The sequence below is a fragment of the Dermacentor andersoni genome, chromosome 6 (genome assembly GCF_023375885.2).
Source record: "Dermacentor andersoni chromosome 6, qqDerAnde1_hic_scaffold, whole genome shotgun sequence".
NCBI classification, from domain to species: domain Eukaryota; kingdom Metazoa; phylum Arthropoda; class Arachnida; order Ixodida; family Ixodidae; genus Dermacentor; species Dermacentor andersoni.
In genome coordinates this window covers 147363779-147387356 of record NC_092819.1, presented here as the reverse complement: position 1 = coordinate 147387356, position 23578 = coordinate 147363779, and the positions used below count along the sequence as shown (strand labels likewise).

The 23578-nt window shown below is 46.3% G+C and overlaps 1 long non-coding RNA gene across 1 annotated transcript; it reads left to right on the top strand.

Annotated features, from left to right (window-relative positions):
• The first annotated feature begins 3630 nt into the window (after positions 1 to 3630).
• Positions 3631 to 22946, top strand: LOC126523649 (uncharacterized). The gene is made up of 3 exons (XR_011895018.1): positions 3631 to 3926; positions 17009 to 17130; positions 22241 to 22946. It is a non-coding gene; the product is annotated as an uncharacterized lncRNA (long non-coding RNA).
• Positions 22947 to 23578: the final 632 nt, after the last annotated feature.

Genomic DNA, 23578 nt, shown 5'->3' with positions numbered 1-23578 from the left:
TCTGCTGGAATGTGTCTTTTGGAAGAACCATTCACCTTGGCATTCAACTCATTCATTGTCGAGAGGTTAAGGATTTGACCTAAAAGGCGGGCTCATCGTGAAACAGTACTTGCCACAAAGGCGCACCGTTCCACTTTTCTAGTCAATAATGCAGGGGTGTGGCCCATGGAACAAACTGCACGGTTTCCTCAAGCCTCCAGTATGTCTAGTTCCTCGTGTACTGCCAAATGCAAAGCTAGTGGCCCTTCATGGCATATCAGGAATATCAATGTAACTCCTAGTAGGAAATAAAGATGCATTGGTTCACCAGTGTGCCGGCGTTGTGCCTATTGAGCATGCCATGATGAGCCAAAACTTAGCCCAGGTCTACAAGAATCACAGCGTTTATTCTGGAAATCCCAAAACGAAGAGCCTGATAGTAACCTTGTCCGACTACCTCCTTGGCCTAGGACGATATGGAGGTAGTTGTGTGGTCTTGTTCCAGAGATGGAAACTCGCTGAGTTAGCATCCTAGGAGCGCCATTTTATGTTTTCTATCCAGACCATATGTGCAATAAAAGATATCTGGGTTCCAGCTGTGCACAGCAATTGGGCCGGTGATGTCAAAAAGTCTCTTTGGCAACTAGTGAGTGTGATGCTAGTAAATGCACCTCCATGAGTAACAGCTGTTTGCTAATTGTCAATTTCATTGCTACCAGTGTTGGCAAACCAAACTGCACATTGTTCAGGATGAAGAGTTCTGCCCACTGTTACTACTGCACACAGCTGTTGGTGTAGAGGAAGCTGGAGCACTATCAAACTTGTTCTGAAGTTGGAGTCACGTGCAATTTTGTTGTTATTCTCATGCAGTGGTCATTCCTAACATTTTACAAAATGCAGACATTGTGAAAGCATTTCCTGCATTCAATTGAAGTGCTTGTACAGATGCTGACAGGAGTATGGTGCCGAAAATCCTTTTTTTTACGTTATGGCATGGTTGAGTTCTGTCTTGTTGTAGTGAAAGTGCTACAATTTGTAATTCTGTGGTTATATTATTCTCGTGCAGCACTCCTTCTTCCACTATCAAACTTGTTCTGAAGTTGGAGGCACGTGCAATTTTGTTTTTTTTTTAATTTTCATTCAGCATTGATTCTTCACATTGTACCAAATGTAAACATTGTGAAAGCATTTGCTGCATTCAATTGCAGTGCTTGTACAGATGCTCACAGGAGTATGGCGCTGAAAATACAATGTTTTTTTTTACCTATTGGTATGCTTGAGTTCTGCACTGTTATATGGAAACGGTATAATTCGCAATTCTGTACAAAATTTCATGCTGAATAAAAAGCTTATTCAACTTGGCTTTTATTAAGCTTAGGATCCTTGTTGTGCTTCGAGATGCTCCTGAACATCACAGATATTGGTGGGTATGAACATTTTATCAGTTCACAATTCGATCACCAATGATATGACTGGAATGTACTATGTTTTCTAAACATGTAGATTGATGTGTGCGGTGTGAGCACATAGCACGTTTATACCTGTGACACCCGCGCACCTAAGATAGCGATATTGCTCGGTAGGGATCCAGTCGATCGAGCGTCGATCCAGTATTCGAGAGCGAATTCGTTTTCTGCGCCACAGCTCAAGAAACTTGACACGGAGCGCAGGGCCGTGCAACAGCGCAAATTTTTGTCCTGATTGGCCTCGATTGCAATCAAAAGAAACCCGAGCAACAACTGCTGTGACTGAATAAAGGGAGACCAGACGCACAAGTACGGCTACACGCGCGGCAGAACGGGTACACGTTTTCTTTTTTTGCATCTGGCACGGACGCGCGTATAGTTTCATTCAAGAACAAAAGTGAATAGAAAACTAACGTTTGCGGCACCCCCACTGTGTTAACTACCGCTTAATCAATATAGCAGACAAAGTGAAACTTACCTGTCTTTTTCAACATTTTGATGCACCGCGACCCTCTGGCTTGCAGCGCTCCCGTCGCTCCGTGGAGGCTGCAAAAGCTGGGGAGGCGGCGGCACTAGGGGAAGGATGGCGCTAGGCGTTTTAGATGGCGCAGGGACTAGGCTCCCCTAGGGCGGAAAGTTACCTAGATCTGTAGTTCCCGTTGGTGCCGCACGGGCGGCGCTGCAGTCGACCGGCTGCACAGGCGAGCGAATGTAGATGCGCGCCCCGGCTAGGGAGCTGGTTACGGTGAGGGACGACGGCGACGAAAAACGCACGAACGGGTGCCAAAGAATTGCGCTCTAAAACAGTCTACATACTATTTTAAGGAAGCGTTTAGGTGCCGCCATCTTGGGATGTTAAAGCTGCAGTTTTCTGTATTTAAGGACGAAGCGTGCGTTGCTGCAGTCGATTCGTAACCATGAAAATAGTTGTATAAATACGTTGAGCGTTTCATGACCATGTTGCATCACTTTACGTCTGATAAAAAATAGGAACTGTTTGTGCAACAGGCCAAGATGGCGGCGCCCGTGAAGGCTATATAAGATCGTATATATACAGTTAATATATGAGGGCACTCAACTGCGCACAATGAGCACAGTGTTACATATACGCAATACAGATAACACAAGCAAACAAGTCAGAAAAAGGCAGTAAGTACATCAAATTCACCATGATTCTTTTTCAGCAAACAAAATGCAAGAAATATGTAATTTAGCCTTGCAAGACAGTCAATTGCCAATATTCATTTCTCAGTATGGATACCAGCTTTCCATTTTTAGTGCTATTTTTTTAACACGTGCAAGGTCATTCGTCTACTTGTAAGGGATGCTTCAAAAGTACGTCAGTCGCACTGTTTGCTAGCAACCTGGCTAACTGCTACACAGGTACGTGCACAATAACTTCAAAAAGCCTACACTGGCTAATTCTACATGATATCTTCACAGATAATATTTTGCGTTTCAGAAAAACATTCGGTTGCTTACCGAAAAACAGCTATAATGAATGTAGCGATGTCGCGAATGCGATAAGTTGTATCGTTTCCTAACTGTACGAACACAAATTGAGTTCACCCACAAGCAAAAACTGCGTGCTCAGGAAAAATAGCAGCGTGAACACAATTGATATAAAAGTTTGCCTTCGTGTTTGCAGTTGATGTGAAAGCCTTTCGGGAATGGTCCGCATACACTTTGTTCGGGTGTCCCTATCTTTGGGGAAAGAAAAGACTCGCACCCTTGTCCCAGTATCGAAATTGCCTGTGCATACCGGCACACAACACTTGTTCGGCATCGTCAGACATGACGATACGAATAAATATATACGGTAGACGCTGCAGACGTAGCACAAGGCACAAAGAAGACACCACGTTTTCAGGAGCAGCAACGAACCCTAACTGCCAAGCGAAGTGACCGCGTTGAAAGCAAGGAAAGTAATGTCGTTGCCGCTGGAACTGCACTGTCAGCCGGCGGATTGTGACAGCAGAATTTTGGGCGCAGGCGAAGTGAAGCGTATCGGCAACGTGCTTCCGTATTCGTTCCGAATGATAAAATTGGGTGTTGCGTATACCCACCGTTCCAACTCAACGCAAATGTATGTACAAAGTGTGGGCAATTATATAACTCAGAATGAATACGGAACCACGCTGCCGACATGCTTCACGTGGCCAAGAAATGATGTTTCTACTAGCTGTCTAAGCGGTAGCCGTGACGTCACGGCAGATAATGAAAGCCACCGTTGTTATCGACGAACGAGTGGTTTGCGTCGGATTTGCCAAGCGTGCACGGCTTGTGTCAGGAAAGCGCGCGTTCTTGACACTTAGCCACAACAGAGACGCTCAGGACCTGAGCAAAAGCAAGGAGTGCAGCGAAGCAAGAATCTGTTCACGCGGCACGAACTGCTTCAGAGGTTTCTTGTGCCGCTCATTCAAGAGCAACTGTGAAAAAGAAAGGTCTCTTGCCACAAGGGCCCACGCCGATCCCAAGCACGTGAGTGAGACTGCTTTGCTTCTAAATCTCGAATGCTGAAGTGCGGAGGCAAGCTCGTCACGGTAAGACGCAAGCCTTTTGAATTGGTCAAATCAAATTTCACCTATCTTGTGTGCGCTCTAGCATCATTTGCTCACAGTCTCCGCCCTTTCAATAGACAGAATACTTTCCTAACGAGGAAATGCCGCGGAACAGTGATGTTTTACTTTCCAAGCCCTGGGTAGCTTACAAGGCATGTGACGTTCAATGCCCGACCAAGGCAATGTCTTCATAAATCCTCCTTTGCCCCCCCCCCCCCCCCCCCCCCCCGGAAATATTTCGTAGCGACAGCGCTTAAGGCATTTTCCAGTTGAACTCGCGTTGGCGCTGTTGCAGAATATACCCCATAATGATCACAGTCAGTGACCAGGTAAGGTACTTATTGCTAAGACATTTAGGACGGCGCCTGAGCTCTAGCATAAAATTAGGCCTTTGGCAAAGCGGTGATTCTGTAACCCAGGCCCCATGACATGCGCGAAGTCTGCTAGGAGTGCTATGGCCTCGGGAGGCAGCGGACGCATTCGGCATTACAGTTGTGTGCGGCACTAATAAACTAGCACTCGATTGAATGTATTGAAGCGTGTGCCAGCAACTATAGACCGTTTTATCGAGCGCGCCGCTATTTTGCAATCACAGCCCCGTCTATCTTCCGCCGCCATGCTGGTATGTGGGATCGCGCTGGATGGTGCACAGCGACGATGCCATTATGAATGAGTAGCAAGATTTATTGCGATAGTAAATATATGGACATGCCAGGCGCCTTTCCACCGTCGCTGTCACTATGATGTTCCGTATAATGTCGAAGCGTGACAACATCGTGGGTGCGCGGCGTATGCTGTGGGTGCGAGTGAAAGCGTGCGAGGGTTAGGCGAGGACGGTGGCTCGTTCTCGCGCGCGCAAGGGAAGAAAGTGGGGAAGAATCGCGCGCTCTTCCATGGCGCATCGGGATAGCGCGAGGGCGCGTTCTACTCTGGCGGCGGCTGAGCGCGGCTACGCGGGCCTTATCTTAAAAGCAATTTGCAGTGAGTAGAGAGCCTAGGCAGGCCGCGGGTTGATAGCTTCGTGTGCGCTGTGTTCTCGCCGCTTGTTATTCGCGTTGAAGTGAGAGCCAGCACGAATGCTACCGCTTTCTTCATGCCAGCGTTTTGACAATCCGCGTTCATGGAATAAGATGTGTTTATGCTTGTCTGTGCGCACGTGACATCACGCTTGTTAATTTAGTTAGCGAACGTTCGTAAGTTTACACGGCTAATAAAACTATTACGTATAGCTGCCTAATAATTTGCTGTCTGGTTTTTTCTTTTGTCTTTGAGTTATCTCAGAACACAAGTTTTTACGACTAGGAAACTTCGTACCATGTCGTTCTTACCTTTGAGCTTTCATATAGCCGCCATATCGAATGGAGGCGGGCCTAAAGGCGCTGCCATATCCCTACCCGCGATCGAAATAGGAGGCGAGTCAAGTATAAATATTGTCTATACGTAACATACTTATTTATTTTATTTATTTATTTAATACATACTCCTAGCCTTTTACATAAGGCTGTAGCAGGGCCGGGACACAAATACAACTGTGAAAGTGGTATCAAACATGGTTAATAGTTTAATAGCATTTCCAAATATTGTGGACAAAGAACAAAGGGCAGTACAGACACTTTCCTGCAAGTCATGTCAATGTATGCAATTCGTATACACAAAGCTATTAATAGCACAATAAACATATTTAAAAGAAAGAAAACGTGCCACGAACTATTACTGACATGGAAAACACCGATACATACATTTAATTTTTCAAGCTAAGGCAGTAAAGACATATAATAGGTTAGTCTTGAGACAAACATATCAGTTGAACTACTACCAACTACGTGTTCAGGTAGCGTATTCCATTCTGTTACTGTCCGTGGGAAAAATGAGAACTTCAATGTATCATTGTGAAATCTATACTCTTTCAAGTGTCTACTATGTTTTGTTCTAGTGGGCCTGGTGTCTGAGAACGATAGGAGTCGTCGGCTATTTCCGTTTACTTCATTATTTAAGGGCTGGAATACGAACTTGAGACGTAGAAGCTTTGCACGTTTGTTTATTGTGAAAAGACCTGCTCTCGCAAGGAATTCAGAAGGCGAATCACGGCGTCGATACTTGTTGTACACAAATATATTTGCTTTCCTTTGTACGGCTTCTAATTTATCAATACATCTTTTCGCGTGCGGAAACCAACCTATAATACCATATTCAAGAATTCAGCGAACTAATGATGTATATGCTAATAGTTTTGTGTTTGGTGAAGCAGTCAGAAGTGACCGTTTTTGCGAGCAAAGAGCGGAAAGGGCCTTACCTGAAATATGTCACTTGTTTATCCCATTTTAAGTCTGTGGAAATAATTACCCCGAGGTACTTGTAATGGTCAACGACTTTTAACGGTGCTTGATCTATTACATAGGGGAACGTCAGAGGCTTCTTTTTTCTTGATATTGTCATACAGACAGATTTATCTAGATTAATATTCATCTGCCATGATCGGCACCAGTTCGTAACCTTCTAAGTGCATTATTCAGAATAACTTGGTCTATAGTATTGTTGATTTCTTTATATATTATACAATCATCTGCCAACATGCGGGCTGTCACATCCGAGTTCTCAGCTAATTCATTAATAAAAATGAGAAAAAGAATAGGAGCTAGTACTGTGCCTTGCGGCACTCCAGATTGAACAGGTGAGCGTTCGGATGAGTAGCCGTTGCAGTGAGTATACTAGGTCCTGTCTGAAAGGTAATTTTTAATCCATTTTGTCACCTTGCAATTACCAAATAAGTTATAGTTATCAAGTTTCCAGAATAACTTAGTGTGCAATACCCGGTCAAAGGCTTTTGATAGATCAAGAAAGATAACGTCAGTTTGTCCGCGGTTATTGATGGAGGTTGCGAGGTCATGGATTGTTTATGTTAGTTGTGTTGTTGTCGACCGGCCTTTTCTAAACCCATGTTGATTTTCACATAGAAGTTTGTGTCGTTGACGAACTGTATAAGGTGTTTAAGTATGATATGATTAAATACGTTGCAAACAGTACAGGTTAAAGAAATCGGCCGGTAGTTAGAGGGATTTGTAGCATCTCCAGATGTATGGATCAGCATAATCTTAGCAGTTTTCCATTCACACGGTAATTCACCAGTGTTCATAGACTTTTGATCAATAAGTGAGAGGCATTTGGCCATCCACTCGGCGTATCTTTTCACAAAAGTGTTTGGAATGTCATCAGGTCCACTGGATTTTTTCTCATCAATGTTAAGCAGCAGTGAAAAGATCCCTGGTTCCGTAATAATTATCTCGTCCGTTGTTTCCCTTCTAGTCCCTTCATCAATTCCTATTGGGGGTAAAACGCCATTATCAATGGTAAAAACATAGTTGAAATAGTCATTAATCATTTTCGCTTTCTTTAAAGCTTCATTGTGTGGTAGGTTGTTTTCTTTATGAGTTCGGAAGTTCAAATATCGCCAGAATTTATGGGGAGCCGTTTTCATAAAGTTATTTAAAGTAACATTAAGGTATCTATCTTTAGCTACTCTTATATTTGCTTTTAGAGAATGGGAGAGCTTGCGGAGTAGTTCAGTTAAGTGAGATTCGTCAGACCTATTTTTAGCTTTTCTGAGCCTTGTAATACTAGGTTTCGCGTCTATTATATCACGGGTTATCCGGGGTTTCTTCTTATGCACTCTCTTTTTTCTTACGGGTACAAATGATGTCAAACACTTTTGAACAATGTTCTTAAAAAATACCAACAAGTCATCTGCTCGAACTGCATCGTTGTGGTAATCATTAAGAAAAGACGAATGACAGCTTTCAAGAAAATCAATAGTTTTGACGTCATCAGCATTTGGCCAGTCTAAAACATTCGTAAAAAGCTCATCCTTACGCTTTGGTGAGTACATTAACATAGAATATTTAGTTTCTTTATGGTCTGATACGCCGTCCAATACTTCCCACGTGGCACTGTCTGAAAGGACATTGTCACTTAAAAATATCATACGTGCAGCTTGTTATCTTTGTATATCTAGCACTGGACTTCATTACGATATTACTCGGGTGACAGCACTCAGAAGTGTGTCCGTGTGCTATCCGGTGTGCAGCACCAGCATAGATCCCAATCAAGGTAAGTAGTGAACCTCCGTGGAAACCAGTTTTGATAGCCTACGCGCTCCTAAATTCTTGCGGTATGATTTTCTAATCAATATTTACCTGGCACCCGGGCACCATGGTTTACAATATAAATAACGGTAAAATAACTCAACCAGAAGGGCCACTAACATGGGCTACTAGACAAAACGACTAGGTGACAGTGGCCGCGAACATGTCACGATCACCCAAACGCACGCGACGGGCTGACAGAATATGCGCACTCTTAGGTCTCGAATGGTGCCTCTGCGAGGACACCTCGCTGACTGAAGAGAGATGAAAAATACCGACGATTACGTTACTTCCTAATGCGAAATTTGAGCGCAGCAAATAAGTCTCGACGGCGGCGATGAGCCTCCGCTTCGGCGGCGCGAACTGCAGGGTCTTCTCGGCGGCGGCGATGAGCTTCTGCTTCAGCCTCGCTTACTGCTGGTTGCTCTCGACGGCGGCGATGAGCCTCCGCTTCGGCGGCGCGAACGGCAGGGTCTTCTCGGCGGCGGCGCTTAGCCTCTGCTTCGGCGACGCGTACTCCTGGATCATCTCGACGGCGGCGACGGTAAGCTTCTGCTTCGGCGGCACGCACCTCTGGATTCTGACGGCGACGGCGCTGGGCCTCTGCTCTGGCAGCTCGTTTAGCAGCAGCAGCAGCAGCAGACGGAGGACTTCCATCGGTCGTCTCGCTCATGGCTCAGAAAGAACTGGCAGATAATTTCGCAGTGGCGAACGGCAGCGGCAATTTCGGCTCGGGCGGTGCACATATACAGATCCGCCGCCACCGATCTGGCTCTCTGATTGCCACCGCACAGGGCGAACGGCAGCGGCAATTTCGGCTCGGGCGGTGCACATATACAGATCCGCCGCCACCGATCTGGCTCTCTGATTGCCACCGCACAGGGGTTGCATTGGAGGAGGAGCGAAGAAAGGAATTAAGTTCGAGCCGGCGCTTTGACAACCGGAGACTCGCAGGAAGAGGGGGGAGGGGGGCGGCGTGTACACCCAGCGGCAAACGATGGGGGCAGAAGCGCGCGCAGCAAGCGGACAACACGATAAAGGGAGGAGGGAAGAGATAGCAGCGACTGACTGATGCCGCTGACGCCGATAGTGAGTCAACCCCAGCTGCGGAGTTGGTTTCAGGGACAACGCCGCCGATGCCGACACAAACAATATGATACCCTCGCTTCCGCAGCGCTAAGAACCAGGTCTAGCCGTGGGAAGGTGGTCACGTATTCGTCGACGTGCCGGGGCCTACGTGAAATAACCGGCGCGTCGGCAACTGAAGAGCACCCTATCCGCCACACAAGAACAGGGGGGGGGGACCCTTTCCTCCTCTTTCTGCATGGCGGCGACGGTGTTCTATGCAGCCACGTTATCTTGACTCTCTAGCGGCGTCAGCGGCATCCAGCGGTATCAGTCGGTCGCTGCTAGCGCTGGGGGGATGAAAGGGGGGCGGAGCTGGTTACGAGGCCGACGACAACGCCGACGACGACGCGAAACCCAGGAACGGACGCCAAAGAGCTGCGCTCTAAAACGAACTACTCTCTGCAAAAGCAACTTTCTTTCTTGAAGAAATACAGTGCGTGATGTCCGGCATCGGCCGGAGAGCTTGCCGACGAGATTCTAGAGCAGGGGAGATCCCATGGGAACAAGGGGCGGCCGGTACATCGTAGATATGGCTTTGGTTATAGAACGCAAAAAGAACACCTTCGTCGGCACGTACTGCTTTCATAATACGTCCCCGGCCAACTTCATCCAGAACGTTGGTTGCCTAGCGAGATGATCTTGGACCACATTTGAAAAGAATAACTTTAACGTGTGCGCATGACTAAATACTTGACTTCGTCCATTCGCACTAGTTCACCGATTCGAACACGCACCTTGCGTTCATATCCCAGTTTGATCATCGGTGCCAAGTTGACCGTCGTGCGCTCACTAGGAACGATCTTCTGAACACATACGCGAACAAGCTGATGGCGTCAAGCGCTTTTCGTTTACGATGGCAATCTAAAGCCGAAGTTTGCCTGCAACCGCAACGGTCGATCGGACGGAGCCGCCCCAAGTGAAAAATGCACTTCACATTTACTTCAAAAAGTCAATTTGGAGCCGAATACGGCCCAGTGGTAGCCCGTTGCCGTGAATTACCTGACATCGCAGCAATCACACACACGGTCGAATCACACTAATTCGCCGTGACAACTGTACCGTTCTAAACTAACGCTGGGAGAAGGTTCGAAGAGAAGTAGCCATTATACGGACAATCCAGGCAAATTTTCACAGACGTCTTTGGCGTCGCCGTGGTCTTCCGCTCAGTGCGATAACATCACGGCCGCGCGCGGCGTGCCTCGGGTGCGAGTGAAAGCGTGCGAGAGAGAGAGATTCTTGTTGGAGGGAAGAAAATTGGGGTAAAGTGCAGCGCAGTAACTGTCTCTCAGACGAGGACACCTCAACCGCGCTGCACCGGGGGGAAGGGATAAAAAGAGTGGTGAAAGAAAGAGGGAAGGAGCGAGCGTGGGCCGAGAAACATGGTGTCTCGATCTCCCGCACGTAAGAGAGGAAGGCGGGGAGGAAATGCGCCGCCTTCCATCGCGCGCAAGGCAGCAGGCTCGTTCTACTCCGGCGGCGGCTGCGTATGGTGCGGCTGAGTGCGGCCGCGCGGGCCCTATCTTGAAAGCGATTTGCGGTAGGTACAGAGGCTATGCGTGCCGAGGGCTGATGGTTTCTTGTGCGCTGTGTTCTTGCCGCTTCGCGTTCAAGCGAGAGGCAGCACGTAGGACAATTTCCTCCCTATTGGTGCCGGCCTTTACGCCAGCGCTTTCAAAGCGAGTCCCCACGGTCATCGAGTAAAATGTGTTCGTGTTTGCCTGTGCGTGCGTGACACGATGCTTGCTAATTTAGCTTCTTTTTACGAATGTTTAAACGTATATACGGCCGATGAGCTACTCTCGTTACTTCGTATAGCTGTCTGATAATTTCCTCTCGCAAACGATGCTTCACCTTTCGCGCAAAACTGCTACATTTTGTTGTGAGCTTGTATTGCATTGTAGGCCATTATTCTATATTTGAAATTAAAGATCGACTGTTTGACTTGTGGTCCCACGCATCCTTCTTTAAAGATTAATTTCGATTCCCGACATGTCAAACCAACTTGGCATATTCATTGTAGTATTTAATCTAATCTAACTTAATCTAATACGCTGCTATCCATTCTACTATACGGGGTGATCTTTCTAAACATTTCCGGAATTCTAAAGAAATTGCCTATGGTAGGTATAATTCATGTCCTGGAGCTAGATTATACGAAGAGGTGTACATTGCTATCGCGAGAAATCGAACGACATATTCAACACAATTACAAACATTCACTACTTATTTTCTCAACTAATTACTTTACGGCACATATTGAAATTTATTCATTGTAGCAAGTGAATTTACCAGACGTATTCTCTTTAAGTAAATCTACGTGTGACACTAGTTTTGAGATATTTTCCAAAATGTGACGAAATTACAAGGGCCTTCCCGTTACTTTTGTGCTTCGAGGCGCAAAATAGTGTTTCGTTTAAAAAGTGGAATAACAGTGTATTTGATGGTGCATATCTCAAACTGGCGTCATTCTGGAAATTCATTCCAATTACTCACCGGTTACAATTTGTAGATTACAATATGTGCCGTAAAGTAATTAATTAAGTGAAATAGTGAGCTATTTTTAATTAGTTGAATATATGTTTCTATTTATCGTGCAAGTAATGCCCGCTTCCCTGAGTAATCCAGCTCAAGGATTAGAACTGTTATTTGCGACAGGCGATGTTAAAGAAATTCCCGGGAACTAATTTTCTCGAATAGTTTAGTGCTTTACACGATTATATAGCCTTCAAAAATCCATAAAAATGACATTTATGTGAAATTCGGAGTTACTTATAGATGCAAAATCATGTTTTAGATAATGTTTTAGTTCACGACCCTTTTCGAAAACCATGTTTCATATCCGCTTTGTTCTTCTATGTCATTACGGCTTTACTTATTACGTGTTGCATTAATTTAGAGCAGCAACTTGATAGTGATACTGGTCTGTATGTTTCCCCGCGTAATTCGTCGGTTTTTTTTATGGATGGTGATTGCTATATCCCACAGCCAAACCGCGGGCCGAGCAGCTGTGCTTAGCGAATCGAAGAAAATAATCTGCAAGAGAAAATTACTGCGCTTATTGTTTTAAAATTCACTTGATCTATTATGAGGCCCCGGTGCCGGCTTACTGTTTGTTTTCACGAGTAGTTTTAAAATGGCTGACTCTGTTATCACAATTTCGCCCGTTCGTGCATTAGCAAGTGCCACGGACGCACTCGAGGTCGGCGTGTGCGTGAAAAAACGCGTTAAAATAGCTGCTAAGGGTATTTGCTGCTGTGCGCATGTCTTCTATTACCAAACCTGTTACTTCTATTTTACTGATCCAGTGGCGCCAAATCTTTTGTGGCTGATTGCTTATGCAAGTCGTTAGGTATTTCAAGAGAACTCGTATTTTACACCTTTTCTATCCAACTTCAGTTTGCACGCGAACTATTCTCTCTCCGGAATTCATTTCTTATTTGTCGTTCTTTTCAATTTTCGTCTTATGCGAATTATGCTCCGCGTAACCCACAGTTTCTTGCACTCGGCTCATTTCAATTTTGTAGGTAGAAAGTTATTTTCGCAATGCATTGTAGCGTCTTTTAGTTTTAACCAAAGATAGTGCATGTATCCGCAGGATTGAGCTGACAAGCTGTCCAAGGTTTCTTCTACATAGTCACTAACACTCTCATCATTGACAAGGCTATAATCCTTGAAAACTATTCGTGTGAAACTATACGTGTTAGCCTTGGGGCTAACACGTATATTCAGAGTGAAAAAATGTTAGAACCAGCATCTTATGATCTCAAATCCCTTCGCCAAAGCGAATATTTCTTGTTATCGACTGAGATACTAAATATAAAATACTGAGTAGGCATTTATTCCCGTGAACACGCGTAGGTTCTTGAACCATCCGTGATAAAGGAAAAAAAGTAAACCATTCACCAATCAGGCGCTCAGTTTTCCTGTAATTTTCTATCGCCGATAGTTAACTTATCCCAACCTACCCCAGCTAGATCAAGATTGCCAGTTGATAACAGGTTTGTCTGTTTATTGATCTTGCTGTGTAGGTAATCATGTACTTTGAAAACGTATTCCTAAGGTGCTCTAGGGGGTCTGTAAATGGCAACTATTGAAAAGTTGCACCAAGTGCTCTCATGGTTAGGTATTGCAGGCTCTTCTTGAAATGTTACACTGATCTTTTGTAATAGCTACGCCACCTCTGTGGCCATTACAGTTTGTGCGTACCAATGAGTACGGTTAACACGCATATCAATCTGATGTATATCGTAATGTGGCGAAATTGCGTAATCATAGCATCTAGGCAATGCGGTAGGAATAATTTTTCTAATTTATCAATTTTATTGACAACACTTCGAACATCGGGGCAAAAAAATCAAAAGCGGCGCAAAAATTCGCTGTCATGTTATCTTGTCATTCTGATTCTTTGGCGCTACCTTGTGCAGATGGCGAGACGTGGGGATCCCCTTTTGTACGTGCGACGTTTTTGTTATTTCCACTCTGTTCTGTTCCGGATCCCATGCGTATTTTCGTCTGTTTAGTCTTGGTTTATGAATTGATAGCGATACCTTTGTACAGCTTGCCCGTTCAAGTGCCACTGAGCACTATAACTCAGCTCGGATGTCTATTGCTCTCGTTAAGGAATTTTCAGATACTGATATCTGTATGCCCTTGAGTTTGTTACAGCACGAAGGAAATTTTGTTTCTTCCCTGTAATCGAAAAGTCAAACATCTGGCGTGGTCGCTGACCATGACAATTGCAGATGCTATGAATGCTTAAGCTATTTCGGGCGTCTTCCAATCTCTATGTCATGAATCTTAATAACGAGGTCATGCAGCTGTTTGTTCATGCTGTTGCAACAACTGTCCCATCCCGAGACGTTGGGTTCGCATTGCCTCAATCGAGCTAACTCATGCACAATGGCAGACATTCTTGTTTATTAGTATCCGGCGTTCTATGCGGGATACTGTTATTTTTTCTACTTTGCTTCAGGATGAAATAAATTCTTTCAATGTCTTGTTTGTTTTACTTTGTTCTTTCAGTATCTGCAATAAGTCAGCGTCCGTGCCTTCATCATTTTACGAGTCGGAGTGCGGCACGGAATCGATTTCTACATTAGATGTTAGTAGTAATAGTCTTATGACATCATATCATTTGTACAGCAAAACACTAAGAAAGTCTGGACTCGGTAACACTTAAGGTTTTTTCATCATCTCGTATAGAATATACCAAATACTTGTCACCAATCTGTGCGACCAGAACTGCATGGCCATGTGTCCCGTGACGGTGCCACGAAGTCCGCCGAAGTTATTGGTATGAAGCTCCGCTATTACATCCTGGTATGGAAGAGGGTCTGCCGTTGACGTCACTGGTCTCGGTACTTCATAGCACCATTGCATAGCCGTGTCCGTGATCAGCAGGTCCCGAAAATTTTCTTGGAAAGGCGGCAGAGCGGCAGCCATTTCCGATTGCTTACTTCCCGGCTTCCCGCTTCGCCGCTCGTCGAGGCAGGTGCAGCTGAAGCCGACGGATATGCGGCGGCTTGTCCCGGAAGTACAGGGCGCATGCTTCACTTACTAGTGCGCTTTGCCGGATAATATTGCGGGAGTAACAATGTTTCTTCCTGGTTTACCTCATTTCAGAGGGTGGTTTCGTCGCTTCGTGTCTGGTAAGGGCCTTTACGATAATCTGAACCCGTATGCGTTACTTTATTCCTGACACAAAGCGTTTTCTCAATCGCCAGTGTTTCGTGCACGTGCCGTTCCGCTCGTGTCAGCGACGCCGTCGGCGTGGCGACGGCCAATTTTATTATTTTTACACGAGAGACGTCTCCGGCCTTCTTGTGTAGTTTAAGCTACAATAAAGAGGTATATAAAGGAAAGAAGAAAAAAGACGCTGATCTCCCGTGCAGGCCAAATGTCACTGCAAAGTAAACAGCAAAGCGTCGAACGTCCAAGGCAGCTTACTCCCGGTGGCTTCAGTCGAGTGTGCTCAATGCGCTATCCAGCCCCCTAAAGTAGAGATCGGTCGCTAAAGCAGACTTGCCACAAAGCAAAAATATGTAGCCACGTGTACACAAGTGCGACGGTAGCGCGTCGCATTTCGAAGCGCATTTGGGAAAGGCGATGCGAGGCCGTTTACACGTAGCGCGTTAACGCTTTCGGGAACGTAAAGCGCCACATGCGTTAGTCGACTCGGCACCCGTACATCTGCCCTCACCTGGCGCGAGAGTAGATTCGTTCTTGAAAAGTGAGAGATTCAGTATTTTCGAATATCAAGAATAACCAAATATATTTCGCAACAACCGACCATTCAAGTCTGTGGTGTTAGGCTGCTGAGCACAAGGTCGCGGGATCGAATCGCGGCCATGGCGGCCGCATTTCGATGGAGGCGAAATGGGAAAACACCCGTGTGCTTAGATTTAGGTGCACGTTAAAGAACCCCAGGTGGTCGAAATTTCCGGAGTCTTCCACCTCGGCATGCCTCATAATCAGAAAGTGGTTTTGGCACGTAAAACCTCATAATTTAATTAAAGTCTAGTTACCGTTCTCCGTCCGTTGAACAAGATATCGCAAATTATCAGAAGTAAAAGAACTGAAAAATTTTTCAAAGCAATGCAGAAATAAAACCGGTAATGCAAGCTTTGATTTCGGTTTCGCGGCGGAAGCATCGTGCTGGCCGAGTCGCCCCTCCCCAGGTTAGATCTTCCAACATACATGAAATCCCAGTAATGCGCACGTGGCTAATAGCCGTCGCCGCAGCACAGTTGCTAGCGCGGTGCGCGCTTAATGCGTAGGCTGTGGGATCGGCTCACACCGGCAGCACTTGTTCCCCCAGTTTCATTCCCTTTGAACTTTTAAAATGAAATAAAAATTAAATTATTTTGCCCGTGCTTTTGTTTCGTTCGCTAATTGCTGGCTTCATGTAGTTGACTAATAAAAATCGGGCCTCTTGGTTACCCGTCGGCTCGTCCAATACACGACAGCCTATCATTTTTGCTAATTACTGTTCTTCTGGCACTGTCTTGCAGTCTAATCATGCAGTTATTAATTTTTTTTTTGATACAACGACTGATATATTTCTTGTAACGGGCTCTTTATTGTGTCAACGGCACAGAAATACTTCGACAGTTACTCTTTCCGTCTTCCACAACTTCTGTTCTCTTTTCAAGAACCAATTATTGAGAGCTTTTGGAAATGTAGTAGTACAGCAGCCTGTCAACCTTAGAAATATTGTTTGAAACATGACCCTAAAGATGTCCAGCGGCTATTCGTGCACTTATTTTAATGACAATTATAGTGACCGGTTGTTTGAAACTCATCCTGATCGTCTATTATAGTTAGCTGTCTATTTTCATAGGTCGATACCAATGCGTTACCTAATTGCCCCCAAATAAATATTCCTGCTGCAAATATAGGCGTCTGCATTTTGCTATCCGATATTCGATGCTTACTATTCGTATTCGAAAAATTCGACATTCCCTAACCTTTTATTTTTACCTGATGTTGGCTTTTTGAAGGTTCAGTTGGACTATGCTTTATTTATTTTTTTCTGTGCGTGTGTGTGCGTGCGTGTGTGCTGGTCATTCAAAGAAAATTGTCGTTAGAAAAAATTTGCGCTGTCTGCTCTTGTATTTTTTTCATAGTTCAGGAATTTCGTGGCGCACACTGTTTGTTTAATAGTCACAGCTGCTCGTTCGATGTTCAGTATTTTGACTCCTAGTGATGAAAAACCTAATATTTTTTTTTTTTGCAGTCCCGCCCATCACATGGGTAGAATGACTTCCTCCACGATGGCACAGCTATGTTTGCTACGACGCCAACTGCTCCACTCGAGGGACTACAGCCCCAGGAAAGAATTTCTACGGCTCTGTTGGAGTAAGTAATTTAATGCTTCTCTCAGCGTGTCCAAATTATTAATTATAACGTTACTATAGCAGCTAGCAGCACGATACGTCTTGCTGTCAACGCCCCTGCAGGAGCAGAAACTTCCACCAAATTTATTTCATCTGCGTGCATTATAACGGACAGTTATGTTCACTGTTATGTAGGGCGCGCGAGTGCGGTGTATGCCAGTGTGCGCTTGCAACGCTGCTGCTTCTAGTTTGTGCGTCCACAAGCTTGCGAAGCGTAAAAAGGTTCAATGAAGATTTAGCGGTAAATTTGAGAGAAATGCGTCAGCATTACGTCGCACCTCTGTGAGGTTCTGGATCGGATTTAGGCCCCGTTCACCAGATTGCAAAATGTAGTTCAGTAGGTCGATCACTCGACACACATACTGCCTCTTCGAGGAGCGAAGTGTAGCTGACGTTGGTCAGGAGCAGAACACCGTCAGTTGCACTATATATATATATATAATGTAGTACATGTTTGTATATGCATGTATGTGTATGTACTACATGCCCTATCTCTGCCACCTGACCACTTCTACACATTTCACATATTTTTTTTTCTACTTTGACACTTTTAATTGGGAACACTATAAAAGACACACAGGAGCATTTGTATCGCATTTTACAAGCCGCTATGCTGAAAATGCCTTCGCCTAGCGGGGTATGCACGCGGCCATGTGGCGTGTCATAAGACCCGCGTCTTTCTATTGCCCCGCGGCAAAGTAAAACAGCGTCCCCAGACTACGCCCGGAAGAAAGATGGCGTTTACCAACACTGCCTAACGTCAAAAGCAATGAACCGAGGTCTGGGGTGCAATCTTGTAACATTTAGTAAACCGGCCAGTTTGCCGGGCTTGCGCGATTGGCGAGAATCGCGTATTTAAAACGAAGTATTCTGTGCCTCTTCTTTCAACTTTTAGGGTAGCAAATCGGACACTCGTCTGGTTGACCTCCTTACCTTTCCTATCCTGGCTTTCTCTCTCCCTCTCTCTTTGACTTTCCCGCTGCTGCTGTCTTGCCGATTAGCTCATACAGAGTATGATACTACCGCTACTTTACTACCTTTAGTACCGCTTTACTACTGCTGCTCGCGATCATTCCTGCGCCGTCAAGTCGCCATGGCGATTCCGTTGTCGTCATTCTGTCCTAGTGATATTCCAACGTCGTCGTGACGGTGTCGTTGTCTTTCCATCGTTGTCATTGCGTCATCGTCATTCCAGCTTCGTCATGACTGTGGTCATGCCGTTGTCGACACACATACATCGTGTTATGATTGGGGGTTAAATCCCATCGCTCGTGATCCGTTGTCAAGATTGGAGTCGGGCATGAATTAGAAGGTAGCTGGCCCATGCCGATGTTCAACTTATCTACGCTGAGGACGTTAATGAAGGGAAGGACTGCTTCTCATCGAGAACGAGGAGTATGGTATTATTTACAGTATTTATATCAGTCTAACAAGACTGCTTGAAAAGTATATCAGTCTAACATGACCGCTTGAGAGAGTGTCCTGAGCAGCCGCACAACAGCGGTTTGCAAACACTCGGTCCTCCCCCGATACCCAGGTGACGGAAGCGGCCGTCCAAGCGCCGTAGGCGAGTTGACCAGGCACCGTAGGGGAGACGAAGCACCGTAGGGGAGACGAAGCACCGTAGGGGAGACGACCAGGCACCGTAGGGGCATTTATTCCCCGAGCTGCAGCGCGCCCGCCGGCTGCCCATTGTCTGGCGTCTTGGTCGGCGCGTGGGAAGGGGTCTCAGTAGACGTTCCCGCGGGCTCAGTAACAATAGTTGGTCCGCCGAGCCCGTTTAGTCACAATGGCGACTTCGTCAAACTCGACTCCAGTGACGGAGAGTCGAGGACGCACGTATTGTTGTTCACACGCAGTCGACTTAGTCACGCCGTGGCTAGAGGTGTGCGGTGACGCTCCAGGAAAGTTGCCGTCACTGTTGCAACTGGCCGGCAAAACTTGCACTGCAGCTGGCCGTTCTTAACAATCGTCGTTCAGGCATCGCCACACGTTTTTTGTCATGCCGCCGTCGTCTCGCCGTCATTCTCGTACCAGTGTCATCAATGCTGTTTGCTGGCTATAATCTTGCGCGGCTGACGGGTAACGGACAAAGTGCGAAGAACTCATGTAAGGTGAATAAGCGCGGAGGTGAAGTGCAGCAGCAACACGCCGCCGTTATCATGACATCGTCGTACTTTCGTCGCCTTCCTGCTATTGTAATCATACTTTCGTTGTAACGTTATCGTCATCCTTCTGCCGTTTTCACTGTCATCATCACTACGTTGCCATATTGTTGTTATCACGCCTTCACATTCAAGTCATCGTCGTCATACCGGCTGCTCATTTTGCCGTGATCAGTTGGCCATCGTCATTTCATTGTCAGGACATCGTGGACCTACCTTCATCGCCATCCCATAGTCGTCGCTGTTTTGTTGTCGCACCATCGTCGTCATTCCACGTTCATCGTACAACTGTCATTATGCTCATCGTCATCACAGTAGCCTAGTCATACGATCCCCGTTACGTCATCGTCATGCCATTGTAATTAATTTAGCACCGTCATCCCATTCTCGTGATGCCGTCGTCTTCATTTCAGCGTCGGCATCACGTTTTCACGCCGTTATCGTCGTTCCTCCAGCGTCGTCAATGCGTCGTCGTGTTGAGCAATGGTCGTGGTTTTGTTGTAGCGATTTCAGTGTCGTCATACCGTTGTCGCTATACAGCCGTCTTTATGCCACCAGAGTCGTTCCATTGTTGTCATGTAAACCTTCCAGCCTGCGTACATTCAAATTCGTAAAAATCCTTAAGGCGAAAGATCGGGGAGGGAGTGGGGGCAGGTATTTATTTAATGCTTGTTGTAAGCGCCCGCCTTTCCTGGTATACATAAGCACGTTAGTAATGATGGTTTAGCTTTAGATGCAGAGATGCAGCAACAGCAGCAAAGCAGGAACAGCTGAGACTGGCAAGCAAGGCATCGTTTTTCATATCACAGTAAGTCATTCAGCGACTTTGCTGTTGCAGATTTCGCCTGCTTCTGGAACACGTCTTTATCAACTTGCTCAAAGCAAGCGGCCCCTTTGCACGCTTTCGCCATAGGAAAGCTTCCAAAAGGAGGTTATGAGACCTAGTAGAGAAAATTCCTCGCAAACAGCATTTTCGCAAAATCTGACCCAACATTCGTAAAATTGTTAAACGATCACAAATTTTTGTGATGTTTATGAAACACCCGGGACAATTCGCATGTATGGCATTTCTCCGTCGTGATGCGTGGTGTGTGCATGACCGAGCGCAACGAGTGTACGTCGGACAAGGCGGTTCCAAGTGAAAATGTATGCGACGGGGTTGTGTGGTCCCTGCTTGAAAATGGTCGCTAAGCAGGAACAGAGTTTTTTTTAACAATACCGACGAAAGCTTCGCTGAAACGTGTTCCCACAGACGAAAGTGCCGTTCTGATCAATTACGTAAAGGTAACCGAACGGTTCGTTTTCCAAGCTGTTATAAGATCGCACCCTTGTACGTCTATTAGACAGCGCATGTTCATATACGCGCTACCTTGGACCCAGCAGCCGCCGCCATGTGAACATGAGTGAACCGCTCTGCCCATGTTTTAAATAAAAGCTCATTTGCAGCAACGATTCAAGGGAAATTGGTTATTCAGTTAAATGGAAGCGCCTTCCTAGCTTCGTAGCTATTTTTATGAACGAATGGATCCAACGCAACGTTTACGTGCATGTATGCGCGTAAACGGCTGTAATCACGCATCACTCCTCATGCATATGCAGGTTGGCGCTTTCTTAGGTCGGATAGCAGCATAGTTTACATGAAGTGTCATCATCTGTTCTTTTGGAGCATGAGAATGGCAGTTGGCTAACTATATCAGCCGTACGCTAAGAAGAATGTCACCTCGGCTGTCTTCAACCTATTTCCGCCATTTGCGAGACGAGCAGGCTTACTTTAATGGAACACATCAGAGAAGCACCAAATTGGTCTAGACCAATAAATTTATTTAATAAAGTATTTGCGTTGTTTCGTTGTAAGATGTTTATGATTAGTGCAGAAAATGGAGGTCAAACTTCACTTCCACTTTTTTTTATTGCGCACTGAAACTCAAGCGTCAGTACGTCAAAGTGAGGTCATGGATTTCAGTGAATTGTTAACAACATTGTTGCGCAGCAAATGTTCTCGAAACTTGCTAACTTCATTTTTTAAGTTCTTTGTAATGCACTGTAGTACATCTTTACTGAATAAATATCAGTAAGCAAGCGCAGTCACCGACGAAAATGGCCACATTCACAGGGTAGCGGTGCGAGTACTTCAAAGCAGTGTTTATACCAGTCTTGCATTTTTGCGCCTGCTATAGTTTACCAAGTGCCTTTTAATCGCTTCGCGAAAGCCTCGCTTACCATGGATTCCAAAATGTGCTTTGGATCTGCATTTTTTTCACTTTAGTGTCTCTTTAAAGTGGTGCCGTAGCTCGTCAACAACCAGATAATTTGCTAGTATTAGCTTCAGTATATCTCATTCAAGATAGAACCGGCGCTCCACACAGATTTTGAAAACCAATGCTTGCAGTTATGAGTCACGCTTGGCCCGGTAGACTTGACCGCGATGCTCCACATTGAACGGCACCAGTCGTGGAGGCGCAGTGGCTACGGCGTTGCGCTGCTAAGCCTGAGGGCGCGGGATTGTATTCCGGCGGCGGCGGCGGAATTTCAATGTCGGCGAAACGCAAAACCGCCTGTGTACCGTGCATTGGGTGCACGTTACAGAACCCAAGGTGGTTAAAATTATTCAGAAGTTGGCCACTACGGCGTGCATCATAATCATATCCTGGTTTTGATACGTAAAACACCAGAATTTAAACATCGAACGGACGTATCCGTGCAAAACTTTTCTTTTTTTTTTTACATGGCTATTAGACATTAAGGGAAGTTAACCATTCCGGAACACGTTGAAAAAATGCTAGATGATATTATTCGCTGCTTGAGACATGCACACCTCTAAACGCCGCCTCGTACCTGGAGGAAATATCTTATGCGCCATCAGAGGTCGAAAAAATCCACACGCTGTGTCCTTTGGTCTTTTTCCAGTCGCCCAAGACGACACGGAGGCCCTGAGCCGGAGAGAATGCGAACACCTTCAAAGACAGTGCGGCTACATTGAGTGGCAAATAAACGTCGACGGTGTGACGCAGCTCAACGAACCACGAGTGTCCACTCCAGAAAGCTGCAGCGAAGGCCAAGAAGACGGCGTGTCCACGTGCCCACCGCCATCTGTCGAAACCTCCGTTCTTGCGTTCGACGCATCCACCAAGACGGATACTTCGCTGCGCTCTTCGCTGCCGTTCAACGTGTACCTGGTGCTCTCGCTAAGCCCGACGCCTTGGAAGTCCGGTCGCACACTGTCGCCCGTGGATGCTCCACGAAGATGTCGTGGCCCTCTCAAAACAGCGCGCGAGATCGCGCGATCGACCTCAAGGCACTGGAATCCATCTCCGATGCTTTGGTATTACATCTGGGACCAGCAGCAGCAGCGTTGCAAAGGCGCTGCGGCAGCGCTGCGTCCGCGTCGTGTGCAACAGTGGCTGCAAGACCGCGCGAACCGCTGCGATCTTGCAAGCGTTATCGCTGGTGTCCAAATGGTCCGATAGAACTGTGTCAGTGAACCACGCAGCTTTTGGACACGGTACGGCCTAGTAAGCTCGTGGACAGACGCCCCACGCTTCATCTTTTAAACCTACACCATCTGCTCAACTTTCGGGACATGTACCCTTCATAATAAACAACTCATAGAGCAGTTAGTCTCTACCACTTATATACTACAAGAGGCAAAATTATCATGACTTGACCACAATGTCAATACGGCACCACCGTTACTTTGTTACTAGCCACAAATTTCTAGCTTTCTGCTTCTGTTTTACATTATTTGCAGTGAGAGTACAAAGAAATTAACAGCCATGAAGTCATTACGGGCCGGCAGCAACTCGGACGCTGCGGCCCGTGGCATGAAGCTCGAAAGAGATGAATGAAGGAATGCTCTCTTGCTGCTCCCGGTCTCTGGCTTTTAAGCCCTTCGGTGTCTCGAAGTCACGTCACGTTCGGCCAATCGGCGAGCCCGCTCAGGTGTCGTCATTTCCGGCCAATGGTAGGCGCCCGTGCGATTATGTCACACCTGGCGCACAGGGTCGCTCCTTGGGCCCCAATTTTCCGAGTGCTGACTTCAATCTGCGGTATTGCCTTGCTGTCTTACAAGCGCCGTGACAATAGGCAGAAGGGGGCGAAGTTTCAGTGCTGCAAAGCAGCTTTGCTCGGGACCTGCGTTACCTAGGACCGTGCCAGGCTCCCGCTACACTTTCGTAAAGAGTCAAAGAGTGAATAGCTCCACCTGCGGTGCACGAGGTGGGGGACGCCAACTCGTTAGCACGTGCC